Source organism: Ornithodoros turicata, unplaced genomic scaffold, assembly GCF_037126465.1.
Source record: "Ornithodoros turicata isolate Travis unplaced genomic scaffold, ASM3712646v1 Chromosome65, whole genome shotgun sequence".
NCBI classification, from domain to species: domain Eukaryota; kingdom Metazoa; phylum Arthropoda; class Arachnida; order Ixodida; family Argasidae; genus Ornithodoros; species Ornithodoros turicata.
The window spans coordinates 18,476-24,318 of record NW_026999387.1 but is presented as its reverse complement, the minus strand read 5'-3'; the positions used below and the strand labels follow the sequence as shown (position 1 = coordinate 24,318).

Below are 5,843 nucleotides of genomic sequence, written 5' to 3'. Positions count from 1 at the left end.
AAGGTTTCCCAAAAACATGCGCACCAGTGACACACGGATGTCGTAACATTGCCGTGTAAGCTGTAAACTACATTCGTACACGCGCTACGCACTTAGAAGATGTTCGCTGTAAGAGGACTGCAGTACAGATGTCGTGTGCGATTCCTGCAGCGCAGGACACTCCCTGCTTGCATTTCGGCCTCGCAACCGGTAAGCATGAAATTCACCTTCACGAAATGTCTTTGCTCAGACACGCCGGAACTTCGCAAATAATACGCGACAACAATAGCCTTCTCTTTGGACAACCCGGCTACGTCTGCCAGAAGTATATGAGCAGCGTTTGATACTCGTTCGCCTTCAACGTATCGAGAATTAACATTGCAGTTCAGAAATCTAAAAATTGAAACTAAGCGACAACCTGGTTACGTCCGCCATGTTGGAGTTTAGATGCGCCACCTACAGGTCATGAAAAACACGAATAGCGCCTTCTAAAAACAACTGTTGCATTTCGTGATTCCCCGCATCAGCACCAGCAATGAGGAAGAGTGTCGCCCCCGGCGATGAAAATCACCAGCCAAATTCCAGCCATCATCCTGTAATAAAGTTGTTGTTGTTTCCTATGCACAAGACAGACAGGACGTGAAGTGAATGGGAAGTGACTGAAAAAGAAAAAAAAGGGAAAATTAAATAGACACGAGAGATCGATTCTCCATACGTCTCTTCTAAAAACTAGAAAATCATTTTTATCCGGGAGCTGTTGATGGAAAAATGAATGTCATTTAAGATATGACTACGGATTATATCAAAATTACACGATGTAATGGGGTGTAATACCAGAAAACCACGGCTCTATTCTTCCTTGCAGGAAAACAATATGAACTGAACACAGTATATGAGTGACTGAGCTCCAACAAGAACAGAATTCGAAGACGATGAATTGAAGTACAGCGAGCCACAAGCGCTTGAGGAACAACAACAACAACAAGAACTCAGACGAAGAAGAAGGTGGTTCTTAAGTCACGCCGTCTGTCAACTCGTAGACATGAGTGAGTTGTTCTTCGTGATCATTGAAACATACTTTTGAATCGACGGTGTTTGAACGAGGGTTTGCCTTAACATTACCCGGAATGCCAGTCTTGAAATCCCGTGAGCATGCAATCACGCCCCCTTTTCTGGAGTCTCAGAATAGTCATCGCCAGTGATTAAGGAGCTCACCAATCTCACAGGTGACCTTGGAGCTTAAGCTCGGAGGTCAGCCTTGCCGCCCTGGTGTGACCAGAAACAGTTTGCCTCCATCGAGCAAACGCTTCGCTCTAGTTCAACATTCTTGTACAAGCGTAAAAGAGCACTTTGTGAAGACAGCTGAGATAAAATTCAGGATCTCTTCCATAGATAGCGACCTCTAGATAGCTCTAACAGAATCAACATATCAAATCGCAAAAAAAAAAAAGAATATCAATCTCGTTTTCTTGAAAATGTCACAATGTTTATAGTTTGCTTCAGGGGGATCCGCCGTGCTTATTCAATAATCAAGGACATTTTGGCGGTATATTCTTGTGCCTGGACTAACATATAGCCAAAGTTCCTAAGCTCTCTTATGTCAATGAATCAGACGATTTTTGACAATTCGTGAGGTGGCGCCTTCCTAATCCATTTGGATAGGCCTGCCTTGATTCATATGCAGACAAATGCACAAATCGCTTTTAGAATGTATCACCAAACAGCCCGGTTTTTATCGCTTTTTAATGCACAAATGCACAACACGAGCATCTAGGCTACATATTACATTATTCCTAGGGATGTGGACACAATTAGTCGCTATATCAGACACCCGGTGACGGAGGGCAGTTGGGAAGTGGAGAAATGTAAGCTTTAGGCACATCTTTGTGTGCTGATGATCTGGGCATGGATGAGAGTGAGGAACCTCCGCGGTGAAGCAGTTACACGAAAGACGTCTGAGTAAACGCGTTACCCGATGATCTAAACACCGGCGCAAGCAGTGGCGGTACCCACAAAAGCTAAGCGAAGTAATTTGCAGCCGTCTTGGCATTTCTCGCTCCGCTTAACGGCAGCATAGCCCGCCACAACGGGCCTAGGCCGTCGCCTACGGGCGACGCGTTTGGAGCGCAGAGAATACCAAATTCTCATCGCTGGCTTTAGGCGCGTCACATACAACATGATCTCGCTGCGAGTCCCTGTTACCGACACAGCTCGGAATAGGGCAGCGATAACTTAGCCGTACGGTCTCCATGTAAGTTTCAATACCATCGATCAACTGTTGAGCACCGTCCGACAGGCACAGTGGGCATGTGATGTCTCTGTCGCCGAAGATGATTCAAGATGACGTGGGATGACAGTGCGCGAGTTTCACTCATGCCATCGGACGTTTGCCTTTGAAGAAAGCCACAATTTGTTATGCCGCAATTCCAGGATTGCGGACGGGGAAGCCTTGAGTAACGATGCGAAAAAAAAAAAACAACAAAAAACAAAGAGCATCTATTCTAGGATTCGAGCACTGTGCGTGACCGCATTTCCTGGGAGTACCTGCGGGCACAGTCGCGCCACAGTTTCATTTGATTACGTGATTTGCGTTCGTTCCAGCAGCGTCATACTTGAGTAATTTTCGTTGCCATTCGGACAATCCATATTTTAGGTGTATGCCTGCAAGAGGATGCACGACATGACTTACTGTGTAACAAGGGACAGGATGCAGGATAGCTGGTATAGATCCATGAAGACCGAGATACACTAACACGTGTGGTCGTCCTTCTGTGTCCGTGTCTCTCGGTCTTCTTCATTTACTCCCTCTGTCTTGAGTAGCAGAAGCTAGTGCGAATAAATTAATGCCTATATACACAGTGCTCCTTTAAGCCTCCTTTAAGGACGTCAGACAGCGTCGTCCTTAGTCACCACAGAAGCAGGAGCGTATGTTGGCTGCCATAGGTGTTCGGTGACAAAGCGTCATAATAACGGGTGTAAAGTACGCGCCTCATGTTGTGCGGAAAACACTGGACATTGTCATATAAACGAAACTTCGTGTTAACGAATAACAGCTACGTGCGGAGTCCACTGGGAGGAAAACATTCCCTAGTAATACGGTCACATTAACCATGTTTGACTGTATTGGCATTGCGGATATTGTTTACATAGGATTTATATCGTATATCCCATTTCAGGGAATGCAGATGACGTCGTTTCGAGAGAGATGGAACCAGGTAAGGTGTCATGCCATTTCTGCAAAGACCTCGGGTGACAAGAATTGCTTTGTGTTAATTTATTTCTACAACTTGTAAATTGAAGCACACTCTTTTGAATGCGTTCCAAAGCATACCCTTACGTGTCTGCACACATTGTGAATCAAGCAAATTACTGGGATCTTTCGTCCGTAATATAATGTCATATACTTGGGTAAAATACTTTCCGACAGCTTCATCATCTCGCGTTTGCCTATATTTTGGCGCAAGTAGATCGGATGCTATACAAAGCTTTAGCCACCATTTGGACTATTTGTTCGAGGTATAGCAATAATAATGGCGTTCATTGTGCTACTATGCCGTTTTTACGCTGCTCTGTGTTACGCAATTAATTGGATTTGACCAATACCACTAGCACTGGGAGACTGCCTCTGCAAGCAGAAAGTGCAACAAGCAGTCAGGCTGTCCAGCAGGTTGTCCTTGGATCAAAATAAACGGTATACTGCAACACGTTCTCGAAGACTGTGAACAGCACAACGAATATAAAAACTGGTTACACTCCCCATATTGGTGTAATATTCGTAACCTTGCCAGCCCACATGGGTTCAGTATTTTACCAGTACTAGAATGTTGCGTGGGAAGCGAAGAGTTGACGGTCCTCAATAATGCGAAAAATGACGCTCAGCTATACAAGAGGGTGGTACCGACACCCTGCTTTCGCAAGTACTATTTCAAGTGGCCCAGCCTGTTAACGGGGCTTTAGCCTCCTACAAACATGTTTGCATATATTCGTCTCATTGACTTCTTCTCATAACCATAGTTATTATTGACGACACTTACGACATACCATCTTTCGCAGGTGTTGCACCCGAGCCGAGCAGTGCAGGTAAGTATATTTTTAGAGGCTTTCTTTGATGGCTTTCGCTTCTATGAGGATACTAAATTCTTCATACTTAGGTGCTCCGCTCCTAGCAGAAGAGAACGTGGAACAAGAAAGTACGTATCTTTAATGTAGAATGTATTGTCCTACAACTTGTACCTCGATTTCACGCATATTGTGGGTGATGCCTATAGAACAGAGTCAGGAAACCTCAACCGAAATGAAAAACGAAGAATGAATCTTCTTTATATTTCGCTTCACAAAGACCCGATGATTCTTCACGGATTTTGTGTGCCTGTGGGTGCGTGAAAAAGCCGAAAGAAGCATATATGTCATCGTTGCAGACGGACTACGGTGCAATCCGAAACCTAAGTATCTAAAAATTCAATGGATATATTTATTGGCTCCAGTCCCTGAAAAAATCAGAATAAACATCGAGCTCACGAATTTTAGGCAAACAAATTTAGATGCAGAAATGCCATCAATGCTGTTTTCTTTTTTTTTTTATCAGAAGGAAGTTCCGTGTCTTTTTTTTTTTTTTCGTTTCGTCTTTTTTGTGTGTGTGTGTGTGTCTCCCCTCATGCATGACGATCTGGTTAGCCGTATCCTCGCTGCTTTGTGGATGGCGTATAACGAATGGCTTTTGTTCCGGTTCGAAACTTTGGCGTGTTTTGTTTACCTAAGGTGACCATGGTATACCTGACTACGAATGGAGTCGACGACAAATAGCTCTTTCCAGTTGTTACAAGAAAATGAAACACATGCATCTAGGGTAAACTGCGGCACCTAGGAGAGTGTTTGACACGTAATAACGTCCCATTGTAGAGATAGACGCAATGCACATAGAAATCTGGATGTCTCGCATCACAAGCGTTTCGTACTCCATCCTGTTTGCTATGGCTTTAAGCTGACTGGATCCGCAACATGACAACAAAAAAGAAAAACGGAAGAAATAGAGCAAGAGCCACATTTGCAGGATTAAACAAAGAACGACTCTACCGCTCGTCGGGTAGCCATCGCGTCAGCTCGGGCAGCCTGGAGCAAGACTCCAACAACTACCAATATAACCCAGAGCCTGAGGTAATGGACAGAACACTGGGCACATCACCAATGAAATTGCCATATTGGACACCATATGCATACATTCGGCCAATCAAAAGCTCCACCGTGTGGATGGCCATTCGCCCTGTCGTGGCTGCAATCGACTTCCACTAGTTTTCAAGCCTTTCGTTGTTATTAAAGATAAAGGAAAGATATCTTGGGCCAAACGACATTTACTTGGCATTTATTCGGACACAAACGTTTCGACCTTGCTTGAAAGTATTCTGGTGACACTTGATGCATGTTCCAGTTGAAGAAGGCCTGAGCTTGGGCACTACAGTACCTCACTCTGTGTAAAGCATTCGATCTTCATAGTACCCAGGCCCAGGCATAGTACCCGATAACTATGTAATCTATCCACCAGCATGCCTGCTCTTATGCTGTGTTATCATGTATGTCCATTCCATTCTGAGTTTCGTTACCGATTCCAAGTCTTTTCGCTATTTCAGGGACAAAGTAAGTTCCGTGGGATAAGATTATCTCATTGAATATTCTCATCCCGTGTCAAAAATTCTGAAACGCTGTTTACTGCTCACTTACACTCATCGTCATATGTGAAACCCATAGAAACCGATGGGTGCTGATGTAAACTCATAAACTAAGTTTCATTTTTACTTTGATGTCCATATATTATATGATACCGTCTGAGATACAAGTGGAATGTCCTCTTACATTCGTCTCTGTCTGCA

At 44.2% G+C, this 5,843-nt stretch overlaps 1 long non-coding RNA gene across 1 annotated transcript; it reads left to right on the top strand.

The window, feature by feature from the left end:
• Nucleotides 1–945: 945 nt before the first annotated feature.
• On the top strand, nucleotides 946–5,808 carry LOC135374466 (uncharacterized). Its single transcript, XR_010416910.1, has 5 exons — nucleotides 946–1,025; nucleotides 3,156–3,194; nucleotides 4,033–4,059; nucleotides 4,131–4,169; nucleotides 5,604–5,808. It is a non-coding gene; the product is annotated as an uncharacterized LOC135374466 (long non-coding RNA).
• Nucleotides 5,809–5,843: the final 35 nt, after the last annotated feature.